This window comes from Artemia sp. Qi Xiang Cuo, chromosome 5, assembly GCF_049724085.1.
Source record: "Artemia sp. Qi Xiang Cuo chromosome 5, ASM4972408v1, whole genome shotgun sequence".
NCBI lineage: Eukaryota > Metazoa > Arthropoda > Branchiopoda > Anostraca > Artemiidae > Artemia > Artemia sp. Qi Xiang Cuo.
In genome coordinates, this window is record NC_142798.1 from 85,519,335 (window position 1) to 85,538,981 (window position 19,647).

Below are 19,647 nucleotides of genomic sequence, written 5' to 3' on the forward strand. Positions count from 1 at the left end.
GTCTCTGTCGGTTTGTATGCCTGAATCCATATATTTATATGTTTTTTTTTGTCTCCCTGACTTCCTCTGCTTATGTGTCTGGGCAGGAGTTTGCCTATCTCAGTGCCTGTCTTTGTTGGTTTGTTTGTCAGAATCCTTACATTTATATGTGTTTTTGTCTCTCTCACTTCCTCTGCTTATGTGTCTGGGCGGATGTTTGTCTATCTTAATGCCTGTTTATGTCGACTAGTATGTCTGAATCTAGATATTACTTTGTTTTTTTGTCTACCTCACTTCCTCTGCTTGTTTCTATGTGCAGGTGTTTGCCTATCTCAATGCCTGTCTCTGTTGGTTTGTATGCCTGAATCAATATATTTGCATGTGTTTTTGTCTCTCTCACTCTCTTTGCCTATGTGTCTGGGCGCATGTATGCTTATCTCAGTTACTGTCTTTGTCGATTTGTATGTCAGAATCTATATATTTATATTTGTTTTTGTCTCTTTCAGTTCCTCTGCTTATGTGTCTGGGCGGATGTTTGCCTATCTCAAAGCCTGTCTTTCTCGGTTTGTATGTCAGAATCCTTACAAATATATGTGTTTTTGTCTCCCTCACTTCCTCTGCTTATTTGTCTGGTCGGGTGTTTGCCTGTCTCAATGCCTGTCTCTGTCGGTTTGTATGCCTGAATCCATATATTTATATGTGTTTTTGTATGCCTTTGGGATTCAAGAAAGAATTTGCTACTTACTTACAATTTTTTCATAATTTCTTGAATGGAATTTCCGCATTGTGTATCCAAGAGTCGAGTTCAAGAAAGAAATTGTTACTTACTTACAATTTTTTTATAATTTAATAAAAAGAATAGAACTCTTATCAAACAGTTCGTGGTAACGAACTGTAAGTAAGGAGCGACCCGGCTCAATGGTAACCGAAACTCTAAAAGACGGAATTTTGATACCAATAGATACATCAAAAGAATCAGATTTTAATTCTGATTTCAAATATATAAGTTTCAGCAAGTTTAATCTGACTTATCAAAAGTTACGCGCCTGAGAAAATTTGCCTGATTTTCGAAAAAAGGGAGAAACACCCCCTAAAAGTCATAGAAACTTAATGAAAATCACACCGTCAGATTCAGCGTATCAGAGAATCCTACTGTAGAGTTTTCAAGATCATATCTATAAAAATGTGGAATTTTCCATTTTTTTTGCCAGAAGAAAGATCACAGATGCGTGTTTATTTGTTTTTTTTTGTTTTTTTTTCTTTTTCCCAGGGGTGATCATATCGACCCAGTGGTCCTAGGATATCGTGCAAGGGCTCATTGGAAAGGAAGTTAAAAGTTCTAGTGCTCTTTTTAAGTGACCAAAAAAATTGGAGGGCAACTAGGCCCCCTCCCACGCTCATTTTTTTCTCAAAGTCACCCGATCAAAATTTTGAGATAGCCATTTTGTTCAACATGGTCGAAAATATTATAACTATGTCTTTTAGGATGACTTAATCCCTCGAAGCTCCCAGCAGGAGGGCTGAAAGTTATGAACTTTACCCAATGTTAACATCTAGTATTGGTTATTGGGACCCGTCTCAATGGTAACCGAAACTCTAGAAAACGGTTATTTTGATACAAATAGATACATAAAAAGAATTGGATATTAATGCTAATTTCAAATATATAAGTTTCATCAAGTTTAATCCTACCCATCAAAAGTTACGCGCCTGAGTAAAGTTGGCTAATTTTCGAAACAAGGGGGAAAGACCCCTTAAAAGTTATAGAACCTTAATAAACATCACACCATCATATTCTGCGTATAAGAGAACGCTACTATTGACGTTTCACGCTCCTATCTACAAAAATGTGGAATTTTGCATTTTTTGCCAGAATAAAGATCACGGTTGAGTGTTTATTTATTATTTTTCCAGAGGTGAATGTAACGACCCATTGGTCCTAGAACATCGTGAAGGGGCTCCTTTGAACTGAAATCAAAAGTTCTAGTTCCCTTTTTAAGTGACAAAAAAAATTGAGGGAAACTAGGCCCCTCCCACGCTCATTTTTTTCCCAAAGTCACCTGATCAAAATTTGTAGATAGCCATTTTGTTCAGCATGTTCGAAAGTATTATAAGTATGTCTTTTAGGATGACTTAATCCCCCGAAGTTTCCGGGAGGAGGGCTGAAAGTTATGAACTTTACCCAATGTTAACATATAGTATTGGTTATTGGGAAGTATACAGTACAGACGTTTTCAGGGGATATTTTTCCTGGTAGTGAGGAGGGGGGGGGGGTCGGGCAGGGACGTACGCAGGGAAGGGGGCCCCCGGGCCCCGGCCCCCCCCCCCCCGGAATCTCACGATTTTTTCATTTTCCCATAATTTTCTGATTTTTCTCACAGAATAATGGGTTTGAAGGATTTGCCCCCCCCGAAACAAATTGCCCCCCCCCTGAAACAAATTCCTGCGTACGTGCCTGGGGCCGGGGGTTATGTAGGAGGATCTTTCAATGAAGGAAGTTTTCATGGGGCAAGGGACATTGCTATGAAGGGGACGCCGGACTTCATAGCAATGTCCCAGCATTATTTAAAAAAAGGTCAGAAATTAAATATTAAAAAACAAGTTTTTCAACTGCAACAGCAGCAACATCAAAACTTTAAACAAACAGAAAATATTACATATATGATTGGGTTCACCCCCTAGTCAATACCTCACTCTTTAAGCGTGAACCCCCTAATATACGTATTAAACATATATGAATATAGAAGTTCGTTACGTAAGTTAATTCGTAAGTTACGCATATTTATTACTAATAAAAACGTTCGTAAATAAAATGAAACAAGTTTCGAGAAAGCCATTTAACACAATAAAAGTAAATTAATATGAAATTTTTTTTTTAATTATTCATGTACTGTGAGCCAAGATCAAAACCTGCATTTATTCAAAAACGTTCAAAAATTAAAAAAAAAAACAAGTTTTTTTTAACTGAAAGTAAGGAGCGAAATTAAAACTTAAAACGAAAAGAAATTATTCCGTATACGAAAGGGGCTTTCCTCTCCTCAACGCCTCGCTCTTTACGCTAAAGTGTTTTATTGTTTTAAAAAATAAAGTTATGAGACAAAGTCAAACTTTAGCGTAAAGAGCGAGGCGTTGAGGAGGGGAAAGCCCCTTTCGTATACGGAATAATTTCTGTTCGTTTTGAGTTTTAATGTCGCTCCTTACTTTCAGTTAAAAAAACTTGTTTTTTTATTTAATAAAGAATAAAGACAGGCTAAGCTTAAAGATATTTATTGCTTATACACATTAATAGATTTTTTGAGAAAAAACACATATTTACATAAAAACAGTACTTAAAATTCACCGTGTCTTATGCATTTATCGCGATCAGGTATATCCTTAGGCATTCACTGCGCGAAGAACCTAACCTCGTCTTCAGGACAGTGATAAGCCCCTTCAAATTTAGGACACTTAAATTCTTCTAGATTGAAAAGTGGAATCCTAGGGTCACACTTTTGAATTAAAAACTTTATCTGTAGGTAAATTACCCTTTAAATAGAGTGCTTCAACCCCGAAAAAGCTGCAAATTTCACTGACTTCCTCCTGAACATTTCTCAGTTCCTGACCACTATTATTAAGTAGCGTAATGACTCTATCGTAGAATCCCGGTCTGTTTATATAATGTAATGTAGTACTCCACAAGCTTTTATTATACTCAAACATATTATAGCTCAGTATCCAATGATAACAGTCAATTTCTTCGAGTTCCATAGACAATAATAAAAATGCACATTCAAATATAACACCACAAGATGATTTTTGTAAACCGATATATTCTGTGCCATACAGTCTATTCATCTTGGAAGCTATTAATGAAGTTGTTAAATAGAAAAGTTCTTCATTAAACTTTTACACCTTCGCTTAAGGTTAAATGGAGTTATGGCTAGGGGGATGAGTCCTAAAACCATCTAAATTCATTGTGAAGAGGAGTCATAAAACCCTTAGAATTCATTGTGGGGAGGAGTCATAGAACCGTCGGTATCTATTGCATGCAAATGAAGTCTGGAAATTACAGTTATTTTTTTTATAATTTCTGTATTGTGTATGCAAGAGGTGAATTCAAAAAAGAGTTTGTTACTTACTTACAATTTTTTCATAATTATAATTCCGACAGAGGCTAATGATAAAGAATTTATTCATTCTAATAGATAGATTTTGTCAATGTTATCTGACGTACCCGACAAATGATATCGATAACAAATTTTAATAAAGAATTTGTTCAATTTGATAGTTAAATTATGTTAGTGTTATCAAACGTATCTGTCAAAAGACATTGATAAAGAATTTATTCACTCTGATACTTAGATTCCGTCAAAGCTATCCCAAGTATCTGTCAATAGATGTTGATAGAGAATTTATTCATTCCTATACTTAGATTTTCTCTATGTTAACCTATCTATCCGACATATGATGTATCCAAATTCCTTTTCTCACATCTCCGATGTTTTAATAGACATTCTAAACGTTTGATATGATGGCTTACTCTAAAAATAATGAACACATAACAATGTAATGCATAACATATTTCTAATGAAATAATGTCATGTAGAATATTAATACAAAAAATATATTATTATTATACATTATTAATATCAATGAACAACTTTGGACATTTTGAATCTGTTCCATAAAATGGTTCACCATGTTCTCTCTTGATACTATAGCTGTTGTCTTCTCTTAGTTCGTAATCAGTAGAATAATGATTATTCCATTTTGAGTCATACACAATTTTTACAGGTGTGTCATCGACAGGCTCAATATACTTTTCGTCTTTGGTATTATTTGGTTCATTTACTGTTTGATTAATGGTAGTAACGTTTGCTGGTACTTTGTTTTTAATCGATTCATCTATATATTCCTTAGTGATATTTTCTGCCAATGCCCTTTTTATTTTTCTGGCAGCTTCACTGTCTATTATCACACTATTTATACACAGGTAACAGTTCCGGCACGTAGACAAGATATGGTTTATGATATTAGCAGAAGAGTAAGCATTTCTTTTCGTCTTTGCTTTCATTTGAATGCTACTACCCGAAAGCTGACGATATGGTTTAACACTGGGTAACATGTTACCACAAGCAATAGCAAGAAGATACCCTTCTTCATGAACTATTATTTTTATGTTGGCATTCTCTTTGAGTTTAATCACCTCCGGAGATCTCAATCTCGCATATCCACCATCATAAGAGTTGAATTTTTTTGGTACTCCAAAAAATTTAATTTCTTACTGTCATGACAATGCACGCATACGTTTCCGATTGTGATACCACTTGTACTTATTTCATAGTTTAAATACTTCTCCTTGTCAGCATTCAATGCTACAATAACACTATCATGTGAACATATTTTTTTAAAATGCTTCATCTTCACTTCTTAGAGATATGAGTTGTGTTTATTGTTCCAGTGTTTAGAAAATACTGATTTAATATATCCAATAAACTAGGTAGTGTCGATAAATGGACATAGAGTACCATTGGGAAAGCCGCATCGTGTCTCTGAGCAAGCATAGGGTACAATTGTTAGAGCCATAAGCATATGTCATGTCATTTTAAGATATGTGAAGAAAAATTGAATAATTTCGAAGTCCAAAAATTTTTTTTTAGTTCAATAAAAAAAAAGTGCTACTGCAAACAATATTTTTCTAATAGTAAAAGTTGCAACAAACATTTCTATATCATTTTCATTTTGAATTTGTAAAATATTAAATGTGATTTCTTTTATTTTTAAGTATATTACATGTCATTCTAAGAGATGTAAAAAAAGCTGAAGAAATATATCTTGTTAAAAAAAATGGGGGGGGGGCAACAAGTTGGAGGGGAGGGGGCTCCATTAGAGTTCGGGGATAGGGGACCTTTGGGGGTTGAGGTCCCTGGTGGTTAGGGTCATTGATGTTTATGATCCTTGGCGGTTCATACTCGTATACACTTCACTACTTTATTTGCAAGGATTTCTAAGGTTCGTTCTGAATTTCATTATTAAAATTCTTTTCTTGCCATATACATCGCTCTTAGTATCAAATTTTTAGTATAATATAATGTTAAACTCTATTTTAAATTGACAACACTGTTGAAACGCCACTTGTGTATTATACAGAACACATCGAAGAAGTAAAGCTAGGTCAAGTCATAAGACCATTTTAGCATCGTTAACCATTTCCATAGATTAATATTGTTCCAAATTTATAATAAATAAGCTATGAGTTAACATGCTCTTCGAGATTACCTTAACTGCTAATCGGTTTAACCCTTTTTTCTCCACCTTCATATGATCCAATTCGCAAATTCTAGTTCCTGTTATAAATGAAAAATCTTTGTTTCTGTATTTACCGCCGGGTCCACTTGTAAACAACGAACAGGTAAAGCAGTAAGATAAGTCTTTCTCGACATTATACTATAGGTGCGGGTACTCATTGTACCAGTTTTTAACAAACCGCAACTGATTCTTGGAACTCTGGGATTGGATTTCCTCTTTTTTCGGAAAATTGATCTTTGGCTGAAATGGTCCTAGTTTGATAATCTTCAGCTTTTCTGATTTTGAACATTTTTTTCTTGAGCCCGCAATTGTGCTCGACTCTTACGATTCCCGGTTGCTGTAAATTTTTGGCTTCAGATTCTACTCCTTCGATTGTTGACACTTTCTGAGAAATTAATTTTTCTGACTGACTAATAAGCCTAGTTCCATATTCGCTGATTGATCACCTTATGTCTAGCACTTGTATTGCAGTATATAGTTCGTTAATGACGGAATCCAACTTAACTTAAGTGTCAGTTTACCTTGCTACCTCGGTACAGTCAAGAATGCCAAAAAGAATAGCAAAGATATTGCTGATTCCTACCGTTTCCTTGTGATCAATTTCTGAATAGCGAACTTCTTTCAATCTTTTTTTCTTTCATCAGATTCCACAGTGTCAGACATGAGAGGATAAGTAACTTCGATTTTTTTCAGCCACATCTTCTTCTATTCAAACTCCGATGTTTGTCAAGGATGAACCAGGACGAACTTCCTCAAGTGATGTCTGAAAAGTTACTTCGATTTAAACACAGTTGTTTGTCTGAATTTATTACACTCTTTTGAAAAAAATTGAAAAGCTCGAAACAAATTCAAAAGCTTTTATAAGGAAACCTGGTCATAACCTATTAAACTTGAAAGTTAATTTCAAAACCATATTCTTCTTTGCCTCGTGCAGGCAATTTGAAAAGCTTTAGGTCAGTTCAGTTCCATTTAAAGTTTACCTCGAAAGAAAGAGAGTAAGAATCCAAAAAGTAGAGAGCAAGCTCAAACGTGTAGAGATCCACTGCATAGCAATATCGATATTTTGTATATACACATTTAAGTATAATCCAATATCTATAAAACTCACGCGGCTCCAATGCTCCAATCCTGTAGGAAAAACCAACTACGGGGGCTTTCCTCTAACTCACAAAAACAAAATTAAATTAGGTAAAAATACAAAAGTTTGCATTTTTAAAAGGACATGTTCACCGCCCTTCAGGATAACTCATCTTTTTATCGTATATAATTAAAAATTAAGGAGAGATTGTTTGATTATCCCTAATCTTATTATCATTTCCTCGTTTATCAATAAAAAAACTATTGAGTGTTTGAATCAAATTTTTTAAAGTTTACTACTCTTTAACAAACTGGCGCTAGTTGACCATATTTCCCCTTAAAAGTAAGATTCTGCCCAGACTTTGGGAGTCTATCCTATCAAATCGTGTACTTACATCTAGGACATCTGCTGAAATTTCGTGATAGACATCTTTAGCGATGTCAGAATGCGAGACGAGAGGTGACTGCGACTGCGAAGCACTAAAACAAGAGGCACCACTGAAGACAAACTCTAAGCTTTTTGTTAACTTAATTTGCACTAAGCTATTTTGCTCTTCGACATGAAGTTCGCTCGTGACAGGGCCTTCTTAAGTTTTATTTGAGCTTCCTGGCCGTAACCATTTCGGAATATCAAATAGAGTGGTATTTTACAAAATCTCTGGCCTAATCTTTGCTCTGGTACCGTTTTTCAGTTTCTCATTATGATGCTTTAGAATGCGAACAGCTCGATAATCAGATTCAAATTCGTAATACCTTTCATCTTTCTTTCTTTGAAACAAACTTCATGCACAAGGTTTATTCTAGTTTTGGATCTGTTCCTTTGTTCTGCAATGATTTTCATGTCCTGGTGATCTAAAAGCCTCCATTCATGGAGGTCCCAGGGACTTCTTGCTGTCCGGTTCTAAGCCGGCTTAAGCACTTCGGTATAGACTTGAGAAGATATGTGATCCCCATCCTGCACAGGCATCGGGGATCATTGCTTTTCCTGAGGCCAAAATAGTTTCAAGGATTTAAAGAACATGAAAATTAGAACTTGGAATGTTACGAAATTAAAAAATGACTATCGTATCAATATTTTGACTGACAAATTCAGACGATTCAAACTGAACTTATTAAGAGTTTAAGGAACTCATATTGCAGGGATTGGCAGCATTAAATTAGGTGATATAGAATTTGTTTACTCAGGCAGGAAGGATGGGGTATATAGACAGGGACTAGGGCTCATGATGAATAGGGAAGCTACTAAGTCTTGCTTAGGCTAGGAAGGTATTAATAATAGAATATTAATTGCTCATTTTATGACTATAACGTTCAGGGTATCACTTATAGTAGTATATGCCCCTGTAGAACCGACTGACGGATATACTAGTGACTCAGATGAATTTTACTTACAGTTACAGGAGCAAATAGACAAGGTCCCAGGTAGAAATATGATATTATTACTGGGAGATTTTAACGCCCAGGTTGGTAGAAATAGGGATAGATGGTATCCCAGCCTGGGTAAATTTGGTGTAGGAAAAGAAAACAGTAATGGATACAGACTTTTGCATTTTGTAGGTATAGAAATCTAGTTATAACCAATACGGTGTTTGGTCTAAAATAGCTCATAAGTTAACATGGTATTCACATGATGGTAAGACAGCAAACCTTATTGATTATGTTATAGTAAACCGAAGACTGGCAGGATCAATACAAGATACTATGGTATATAGGAGTGCTGTTATTGATGTTAAAAGTAAAGATCACCATCTAGTAGTGTCAAGGATTAATTTAAAGCTGAAATACCGGAAGGGTAACTACTTCCCGGGAAGAATGATGTTAGCAGACTCCAGGATGAGAATTTGAGAGAAACTTTCCAGGAACAGTTGAATACTAAACTTGAGAGTTTAAAATTTGATAATGTGGAAGATGGTTAGGATAATTTTAGAAAAATAATTTCTGAAGTTGCTGAAGGTGTATTAGGGAAGAAAGCTAGAACTGCAGCTAAGAATATTAGTGAAAAAGCTTTATGTTTAATAGAAAGGAGAAAGGACTTGTATAAGAATTATCTGAGTGATAGATCGTATGAAAACAGAATAAACGTAAAGAAAGTGGAGAAAGCATAGAAATATGAATTACGGGGGTGTGTAGTGAAGGCTATGGATAAAATTGCCGAGGATTTAGAAGATGCAGCCAGACGGCATAATAGTAAAATATTGTACTGGCATGTTAGTAAATTGAGAGGGAGTAGTCAATCCGGACTTGTCTCAGTTAAAGATAGGAACGGGGTGGCAATTAGCGATAAGGAAAAAGCTAAAGCGAGATGGGCCGAACATTTTGAGAACTTGCTTAACCGAGATAGAGTTGCAGGAAAAAATATAGAAGAAAATGAAAAAGTTTGTGATACCTTGGATGTGAAGGAAGATTTGTTTTGTGAGGAGGAATTAGCAGCAGTACTAAAAGGATTAAAGAATAATAAGGCTCCAGGTGATGATAGGGTGGTAAATGAGTTTCTTAAATATGGTGGCTCTGAGGTTAGAAATAAGTTATTGAAGATTATGAATATGATTTTTGAAAAAGGGGAAGTACCTAACGATTTTAGGAAAACCTTAATTAAGCCACTTTATAAGAATGATGATAAAAGTGAGTGTGGTAATTATCGAGGCATTAGTCTGGTCTTTGTAGGTAGCAAATTACTTAGTAATATGATACTTTTTAGACTGAGAGATGCCGTAGACAAAGTTTTAAGAGAAGAGCAGTGCGGTTTTAGAAAAGGTAAAGGATGTGTTGACCAAATTTTCACTCTTAGGCTAATAATTGAGAAGTGCCTAAGTTTTCAAACACCTTTGGTCCTCAGTTTCATAGATTATGAGCAAGTGTTCGATTCTGTTGATAGAGGTGCTTTAGTAAAGGTTTTATCCTTGTATGGTATACCAGACAAATACATTAAAGTGATTAGTGCTATGTACGAGAATAACACTGCTGCGGTTAAGGTAGGAAATAAGGTTAGCAGCTGGTTTAGTATTAAATCAGTAGTTAAGCAGGGCTGTGTTATATCCCCCTTTATATGGATTATTTTGATGGAGTTTCTTTTAAGGAGCACAGGAAAGGCAATGGGAGACCACGGAATCAAATGGGGAGGAAAAAGTCTCCTGGACTTGGATTATGCTGATGATTTAAGCAACCTAGATGAAAGTGTGAGCAAAATGAATGAAGTTTTAGAGGTTTTGCGAGTTCAGGGAGCTAGTATTGGTTTGAAAATTAATGTTAGGAAGACTAAGTCACTAAGGCTAGGAATAAGTGAAGATGAACAGGTGACGTTGGGTAATGAAAAGATTGATCAGGTGGGCAGCTTCACTTACCTTGGTAGTATTATTAGTAAAGATGGTGGGAGCAGTGAAGATGTTGAATGTAGAATAGCAAAGGCTCAGGGTGTTTTTTCACAGTTAAAAAAAGTTTAGAAGAATAGGAAGATAATTTTGCAAACCAAGATTAGAATATTAGAAGCTACAGGTATGATGGTGGTCAAATATGGCTCTGGAGCATTGACGCTCCGAAGAGCGGATGAAGATTTGCTAGATGTTTTCCACAGAAATTACCTACGGATTATTCTTGGTACCCGGCTGACTGACCGTATTTCAAACAATAGGCTATACGAAAAATGTAGTTCAATACTACTTTCTAGGTCTATAATGAAAGAAAGGTTGAGGTGGTTAGGGCATGTTGTGCGGATGAAGGATGACAGATTGCCGAAGATTGTTCTTTTCGGCCAACCATCTTGGGCTAAACGGAAAGCAGGTCGTCCTCGTCTGGGGTAGGAGGACGTCATAAAGAAAGATTTAAAGGAAATGGAAACTTCGTGGGCGGATGTAAAAAGGGAGGCTTTGAATAGATTGGGTGGAGGAGGAGCGTGCGTAGCTGTGTTGGCCTCAGGCGGCTTGGTGCTGCGGTGAGTTGTTAGTAGTAGTAGTAGTAGATGATCTAAAAATAAACAAATAAAATAGTGTTCCAAGCGTCTTTTTAGGTTCAAATACAGAATCGCACTAATTCAGAGTGCAATTCCTAGATCACTGAGAAAATTGACTCCCTGTAAACGTTCCTCACTCTTGACAAACCGGTTTGCTTTGAATTTATTTCGAGGTGTGTATAATTTTTTTGGGAGTAGCAGCACAACTCGGGTTACCGGGCTTCCTGCTTTCTTTTTTTTTTTCTTTTTTTTTTTTTGTTAAATAAAGTCTTAAAATAAGTATAATGTCGCGAAGCAAAAAAAATTGCTTCTTTTCTTTGCAGTTTTAATTCTTCAAACCCTGGGTTTTGTGATTTGTTATAGGGCCTTTGAGAATAAACAAAAGAGGTCTAGCTCTAATAAGCTTAGTATAACCGTACAATTCTATAGCCTCATGTATTAGCAAAATATGTCAGCTGTTTTTGATATTTTGGAAGAAACAACAAAATTTAAAAAAAAAAATTTCTGAGTAGAGCCACTAGAATTGTCCCGGCTCTCCGACCCGTTGAAAAATATCAAGTTTTGCAAGGCTCCACCCGACAAGTTGCTTTCTAGGTGGCAAACTTATTTCTGTAAGTTTTTACACAGATAGGGCAAGCAGTCAATTTTGTTGTCTTTTCCGGACGAAAGTCTTTTATGACACAATAATAGACCGAAAAAAATCCCAGGGAATGAAAAAAGGTACTAACATGGAACTTCCAAGGAATTATATAGTAAATTTTTATTTCAACTTTTCAAGATTGAAATGAAAAGTGCATCCAGGCTTTCAAGACTGCGTATCCATTGTGTCAGAAAGGTGGCTAAGGGCGTTAGGGTAAAACTTTGTTTGAGTGTTGAGAAGGGTTTTGACTAAATTAAGAGATAATATGTGCATGCAGGTTTTTAAAATGGTATATCTTGAATACCCCAGGACAGTCTAAGGGTGTTAAATTTAATCTTTGGAGGAATTTTGAGGGGGTGTTGATCAACTGTTGGAGATGAATTAAAAAATTGCATGGAGTATTAGGTAGGGTTAATGAGACCACAAATTTGACTGAGGGAAATGAGCATGGATAACTATAAAGAAACAATGTGCATTCAGGTGGTCAAAACTACATATTTACAATATCTTGAGAACAGCTTTGATGGACGTTGAACTATGACTTGGAGGAGAGGGTAAAATTAAGGCATTTGAAACTATGTACATCCTGTTAACCAAAATATCATATTTGTAATGTCTCAGGAATAGCTTGGGATTTGATTTGAAGTTTTCAGGGTGCATAAAGGAGGAATGGGGAAGAAGAAAGGGGTTTTCTGATGTCAGATATATTCTAAGTCTCTGAACAAATTAATAATTTTGCACTTTAAGCCCGAATAGGAACTAGAATTTATTCATGTCTAAGTCTTTCAGTAAAAAACCCTTCAAATAGCCGTAATAAGACTGTTAGGTGAACTGTTTATTGTTTGGCCCTGGCGACTTGATTAATTTGTTCTCTCTTCTTGTTATTCCCAATGACCCAGAATTTTACATTAATTGGTCATGGAAAAAAGCACGCTTTGGGTTTTTCAATGCAATTTTAGTGACATTCAAGCTGACTAAACAAATTTATTTTATTATCCAAAGACAAGCCAGAATATAATATTATCATTGATTATGATTAATTAAATAAAACTTTCCGAAAAATAAGTTTTTCAAGAAAAATTAAAGGCCGTTTTAATCTTAAGCTCAGCAGATACAAATACCTGTTAAAATTCAAACTCAAAACGACTATAAACTAATATTAAAGAATAAATGAAAATCAAAACGAACATAAATTAAATAAACAATCATAGCAAAAAACATTAAACAAGTAATAATATAAATGAATAAAGAGATCTTAAAGCGAGTAAAGCTTAGATTGAATATAAAAATCAAGCTTAAAACGAAAAAAAAAACAACAATATGTTGCTTTCCTGAAAACCAATTTTATTACAAATATTTTCTTTTGTACTTAATTTTGAAAATAAGTATTAAAATTTTAGTTAAATTTTGAACTGATGAGCTTTCAGCAATTAATATTATTATACATCAAATATTCAGTTTAATTCAATAGTTCTTTTTAAAATTGTTCAAGACGAATATAGTTTCACTACAAACAAGAGTTTGTTTACTGCCCCCTTCCTTAACTGTGAAAACCAAAAGCCTACTGCGTCATTGGCGCTTCACTGAAAACAAATTATATTACAAATACTTTTTTTCCAGTTCTTGCACCATTGAAAATAAAAATAAAATTACAGTGAAATAAGTTCTTGAACTGATGGATCTTTCAACAATTAATATTGATATACATCAAACATTCAATTTGATGTTGTTTATACTTTTCAAGACTGTTCAAGACGCATATAGTTTTCAGTAAAGCGCTAATGACGCAGTAGATTTTAGACTTTTACAGTGAGAGAAGGATGCGATACCCAAACTCTTGTTTGCAGTGATTTTTGTTCGTTTCAAGCTTAATTTGCATATTCGGTTTAAGTTTGAGTCCTTTTAAGATTTATTTATTGATTTACGTTAATATCTATTGTATGTGTGTTTGCATTGATTGTTTGTTTAATTTCTGTTCGTTTTAATTTCATTTATGCTTCAATAGCAAAATATTGTTTTTCGTTAAAAGCTTCATTTTCATATTCAATCTAAGCATTACTCACTTTAAGATCTATTTATCCATTTATATTATTAATTGTTTTATGTTTTTTGCTATGATTTTTTATTTGATTTCTTTTCGTTTTGGGTTTCTTTTATTCTTTAATAGTATTTTTTGGTCGTTTCGAGTTTGAATTTTACCAGGTATTTGTATCTCCTGAGCTTGAGTTTAAAATGGCCTTTACTTTACTTTGAAAAATTTATTTTTCGGAATATTTTTTTTTAACTAATTTCTGTTTGTTTTTGATTGCAAAAAGTTTCAAGTTTTTAAAAATTTCTTATTTTAAAATCAAACTTAAAAAAAAACAAATATTCATCAAAGTATCAAAACTGGTATCAAAGTAACAATATCAAAGTGAAAAAATGGGTTTGTGTCAAGCTCGGAGTTTTATTATCTGGTGTTTGAACTATTTTTAACAAAATGTATATCTTATATTTTTATCGGAAGGTTTTGGGGAAAAAGAGTATGGGAGGGGGGGGGGGGCTAATTGCCCTTCGGTCTGTTTTCACTCTTTAAAAGTGAGCTAGAACTTTCTCATTTCAATAAAATTAGCCCTCTCTGAAGTTTATACGAGAATCCCTTCAATAAGAGCCATATATACCCTCAGAGTATAACTTACAACACCTTTCCCTGGGCCCTGGGGGATTGTGTCGACTCCGGATTTTTAATATCTGATGCTTGAACTATTTTTACCAAAATAGTCAGCTCAAATTCCTATAGGAAGGGTTTATCCATCTGATAAACCCAAAGGCAAGGAGGGCGGGAAGGGCGAGCTGCCCTATAATTTTTTTTACTTTGAGCCCTCTCTGAAGTTTATACGATCATTCTTTTCATAAGAACCAAATACAGCCCCAGAACATAGCTTGCAATGCCTGTCCCCCCGGGCCCCGGGGGTTGTGTCGACACTGAAGTTTTTGTTATCTGACCTTTGAACTATTTTAAAAAAAAATGACTATTACAAAATTTGTAATGAATGGGTTTTAGGAAAAAGAGCGCGGGGGGCTAGGGGCCCTCTGATCTCTTTTGCCTCTTAAAAATTGAAATAGAACGTTAAATAATCAAACTAGCCCTCTCTGATGTTTATACGAGCATCCCTTCCATAAGAACCATATAAGCAACCAGGGCATAATTTGCAACCTCTGCCCCCGGGCTTTTTGTGGTTCTGTCAACACCACAGTTTTTTTATCCGACTTTTGAAGTATTTTTAACAAAATGGATACCTCAAAATTTTAATCAGATGCATTTGGGGGAGAAGGTCAGTCTTCCCCAAATCAATCTCTTTTGACTCTTAACTATGAACTAGAACTTTCAATTTCCAATTAAATGAGCCCTCTCTGAAGTTTTGTAAGAGCATCCCTTCCACAACAGCTGTATATGCCCCTCAGGCATAACTTACAACGCCTACCCCGAACCCTGAAGGATTTTATGGACCCCGGAGTTATCGTTATCAAAGAAATGGCTCTCTCAAAATTCTTATCAGATGGGGTCGAGGAAAGTAGGGCGTGGAGAGGGGGGGGGGGCTGGATGCCCTTCGATCTCTTTTTACTCTTAAAAAGTGAAAGAGAACTTTTGATTTCCAATCATATGAGCCCTCTCCGAAGTTTATGCAAGTAACCCTTCCTGAGAACTATATATGCCCCCAGAGCATTACTTACAATGCCTGCTTCCTGGCCCTGGGCGGTTGTATCGATCCCAGAGTTTTCTTTACATGATCTTTCAACTATTTAAAAAAATGGCTATCTCAAAGTTGTTATCGGACGAGTTTGAGGAAAAAAGGGATTGGGAGGGGAAGGACTAGTTGCCGTCTATTATCTTTTGGCTCTTTAAAAGTGAACTAGAACTTTCAATTTCCAATCAAATGAGCCCTCTCCAAAAGTTTATACGAGCATACCTTCCATGATCCATCATGCCATGAGGGCATGATCCATGTATGCCCTCAGAGCAATACTTACAACGTCTGCTCACCCTGGGGGTTGCGTCAACACAGGAATTTTTCTTATCTGAACTTTTAACTATTCTTAATGAAATGACTACCTCAGATTTTTTATCAGATGTGTTTGGGGAAAAAGGCTTGAGGGGGGGGGGGACTAGTTGCCTTCCGATCACTTTTTACTCTTAAAAAGGGAACTAGAACTCTTGATTAACAATCAAATGAGCTCCCTTTGAAGTTTTTACGAGGAACCCTTCTATATGAAGTACCTCTGGGAAAAAATAAGTGGAGTGTGGGGGAGGCTAGCTGCTCTCCAATCACTTTTGACTCTTAAAAAGTGAATTAAAACTTTCCATTTCCAAACAAATGAGACCTCTATGAATTTTATGCAAGCATCCCTTCCATAACAACCATATGTGCCCCCAGGGCATAACATACAACCCTCTGGTTCTGGGGGGCTGTATTGACACAAGAGTTTTGTTATCTAAACTTTTAACTATTTTTAACAAATTGTCTATCTCAAAATTTTTATCTGATTTATGTAGGGCGTGGAGGGGGGGGGACTGGTTGCCCTCCAATCTCTTTTGACTCTTAAAAAGTAAACAAGAAATTTCTGTTTCCAATCAAATGAGCCTTCTCCGAAGTTTACAAGAGCCTCCCTTCCATAAGAACTATATATCCGGAGCATTACTTACAACGCCTGCCTCTGGGCCCCGGGGGGTTGCGTCGACACAGGAGTTTTTCTTGTCTTACCTTTGAACTATCTAATGAAATGGCTAATTCAAAATTTTATCGGATGGGCTTGGGAAAGAAAGGGTGTGGGGGGGGGGGGGGCTAGTTGCACTCGGATATCTTTTGACTCCTTAAAAGTGAACTAGACTCTCTTTTGACTCTTAAAAAGTACACAAGAACTTTCAATTTCCAATCAAATGAGCTGTCTCTGAAGTTTATACGAGCATCCCTTTAATAAGAACCATATACACCTCCAGGACAACACTCACAACACCGACCCCCCGGGCCCTGACGGTTGTGTTGACACCGGAGCTTTTGTTATTTAATTCTTGAAAAATTTTCAAAAAACCAGCTATCTCAAAATTTGTAGCGGATGGTTTTGGGGAAAATAGGGCGTGGGGGAGGGCGGGGTGCCCTTAAATCTCTTGCCTCTTAAAAAGTGAACTAGAACTTCCAATTTCCAAACAAATGAGCCCTCTATGAAGTTTATACGAGCATCCCTTTTATAAGAGCCGTACATGCCTAATGGGCTTAACTTAGAACGCCTTCCCTCGGGCCCTGGGGGGTTGTATTGACACCAAAGTTTTTTTTATCCGACGTTTGAACTATTTTTACGAAATTTCTATCTCAAAATTTTAAAAAGATGGGTTTGGAAAAAGAAGGCGTGGAGGGAGGGGTGGGGTCTAGTTGCCCTCCAATCTCTTATGACTATAAAGTGAACTGGAGCCTGCCTCCGGGCCCTGGGGGGCTGTGTCGACACCTGAGTTTTTGTTATCTGACCTTTGAACAAAATGTCTATCTCAAAATTTCTATTGGATATATTTGGGAAAAAGGGGCGTGGGGGCGCTAGTTGCCCTTCAATAACTTTTGCCTGTCGAAAACTGAACTAGAACTTTTAATTTTCAATCAAATGAGCCTTCTCTGAAGTAATTACGAGCTTCCCTTCCATAAGAACCATATATTGCCCCAGGGCATAACTTACAACGCCTGCCCTCGGGCCCTGGGGGAGTGTGTCGACCCCGGAGTTTTCGTTATATGGTCTTTCAACTATTTAAAAAAATGGCTATCTCAAAGTTCTTATCGGATTGGGTGAGAAAAAATGGCTTGAAGGGGGGGGGGGAGGCTAGGTGCCCTCCAATCTCTGTTGAATCTTAAAAAGTCAACTAGATATCTGAGGTTACCCTCAGATATCTTTTAATGCTTAAAAAGTGAACTATAACTTTCAATTCCAGTCAAATGAGCCCTCTCTGAAGTTTATACGATTGTTCCTTCCATAAGAACCATATATGCCCCCAGGGTATAATTTATAACTCTTGCTCTGAAGACTGCGGGGGGAGTGTCCTGTATAAAGATATAATTTCCAGAACCTTCAACTACGTTGAGCAAAATGGCTATCTCAAAATATTTATTGGATGTGTTTGGGGAAATGTTGGGCATGGAAGAGGAGTTAGTTGCCTTCCAGTAACTTTCGACAATTAAAAAGGGCCCAAACCATTTGAATTTCCAATCGAATGAGCGCTTTTTGATTTTTCTATGATAACATTTTCTATAAAAACCTTATATACCCCCAGGGCATGACTTATAACCCTTACCATGAGGGCTGCGGGGAGGTTGTCGTCCTCAAACACCTAATTTTCAGAATTTTAAACTACGATGAACAAAATGGCTCTCTCAAATTTTGATTGGATGTGTTTTGGGAAAAGGTGGGTATGAGATGGGGGTTAGTTGCCCTCCAATTACTTTTTACTATTAATAAGGACACTAGCCCTTTGAATTTTCAATCGAAAGAGTCCTTTTTGAAGTTTTTACGACAAAGCTTTCCATAAAAATCTTATATACCCCCAGGGCATAACTTTCAACCGTTGCATTGAGGGCTGTGGAGGGAGATTGTCTTCCTTAAAAACATAATTTCTATCTGAAAATCAACTACGTAGAACAAAATTGCTGGGCGTGGTGTTCTTGGGAAATGGTGAGCGTGGAAGGCGTGTTAGTTACATTCCAACCACTTTTGACCCTTAAAAAGGGCACTAGAATTCTTGTTATCCAATTGAATGAGCCGCTCCGAAGTTTATGCGACGACCCCTTCCATACGAAGTGCCTCTGGGGGAAAAATAATACTAATAATAAATAATAAAACATCGGAGTCGAACGGCCTTCACCATAGGAAGGCAACGCTATAGCGTTTCCTTTGAAAGGTGTCAATGAACAAAAAAAAGAAAGCAAAAAATGAAACAAAAAAGAAACAGCTTTTGAAAAAATATTCTGTCTGAAACTGCCAAACAAACAGTCAAGTAAAAATACTTTTCGTTTTTCCGCATCAATTACCGTTAATGTCCTATTAATTATTTGCATAACAAGCAATTCATTTGAAATATTTAGAACATAAAACGACTGGATTGATTATACAAGGTCAATATATATAAGGCTTATTAAGTTTAGTGTTACCCATGAAAAGCTATGGGCCTGAGAAAATCTGTCTGATTTTCAAAAAAGGAGAAAACACCTCCTAAAAGTCAAAGAATATCAATGAAAATCACACTGTCAGATTTGGTGTATCCTAAAACCCTGATGTCTAAGTTTTAAGCTAGTTTCTTAAAAAAAGAGTAATTTTGTACTTTTGCCAGAAGAAAGATCACGGATGCATGTTCATTTGTTGTTTCTTTCCCAAGTGTAACCACATCGAACCAATTGTCGTAGAATATTGAGAAAAGGCTAATTCGAACAAAAATAACAATTCTAGTACCCTTTTAAAGTGACAAAAAGATTAGAGCGTTTCTATCCCCCTTGCTACCCCTCTTTTTTCTTCAAAGCCACCCAACTAAAATTTTGAGATAGCTATATTGTTCAGCATAGTTAAAATGCCTAGTAACTATGCCTTTGGATATAACATCCCCCCCCCCAGTCCCTGGGGTAAACTCACGATATTCCCCTTTGTTTGCGTATAGTTTTGTTATTGGTAACTATACAGACAGTTTTCAGTGGCAGGGGGTAAACTT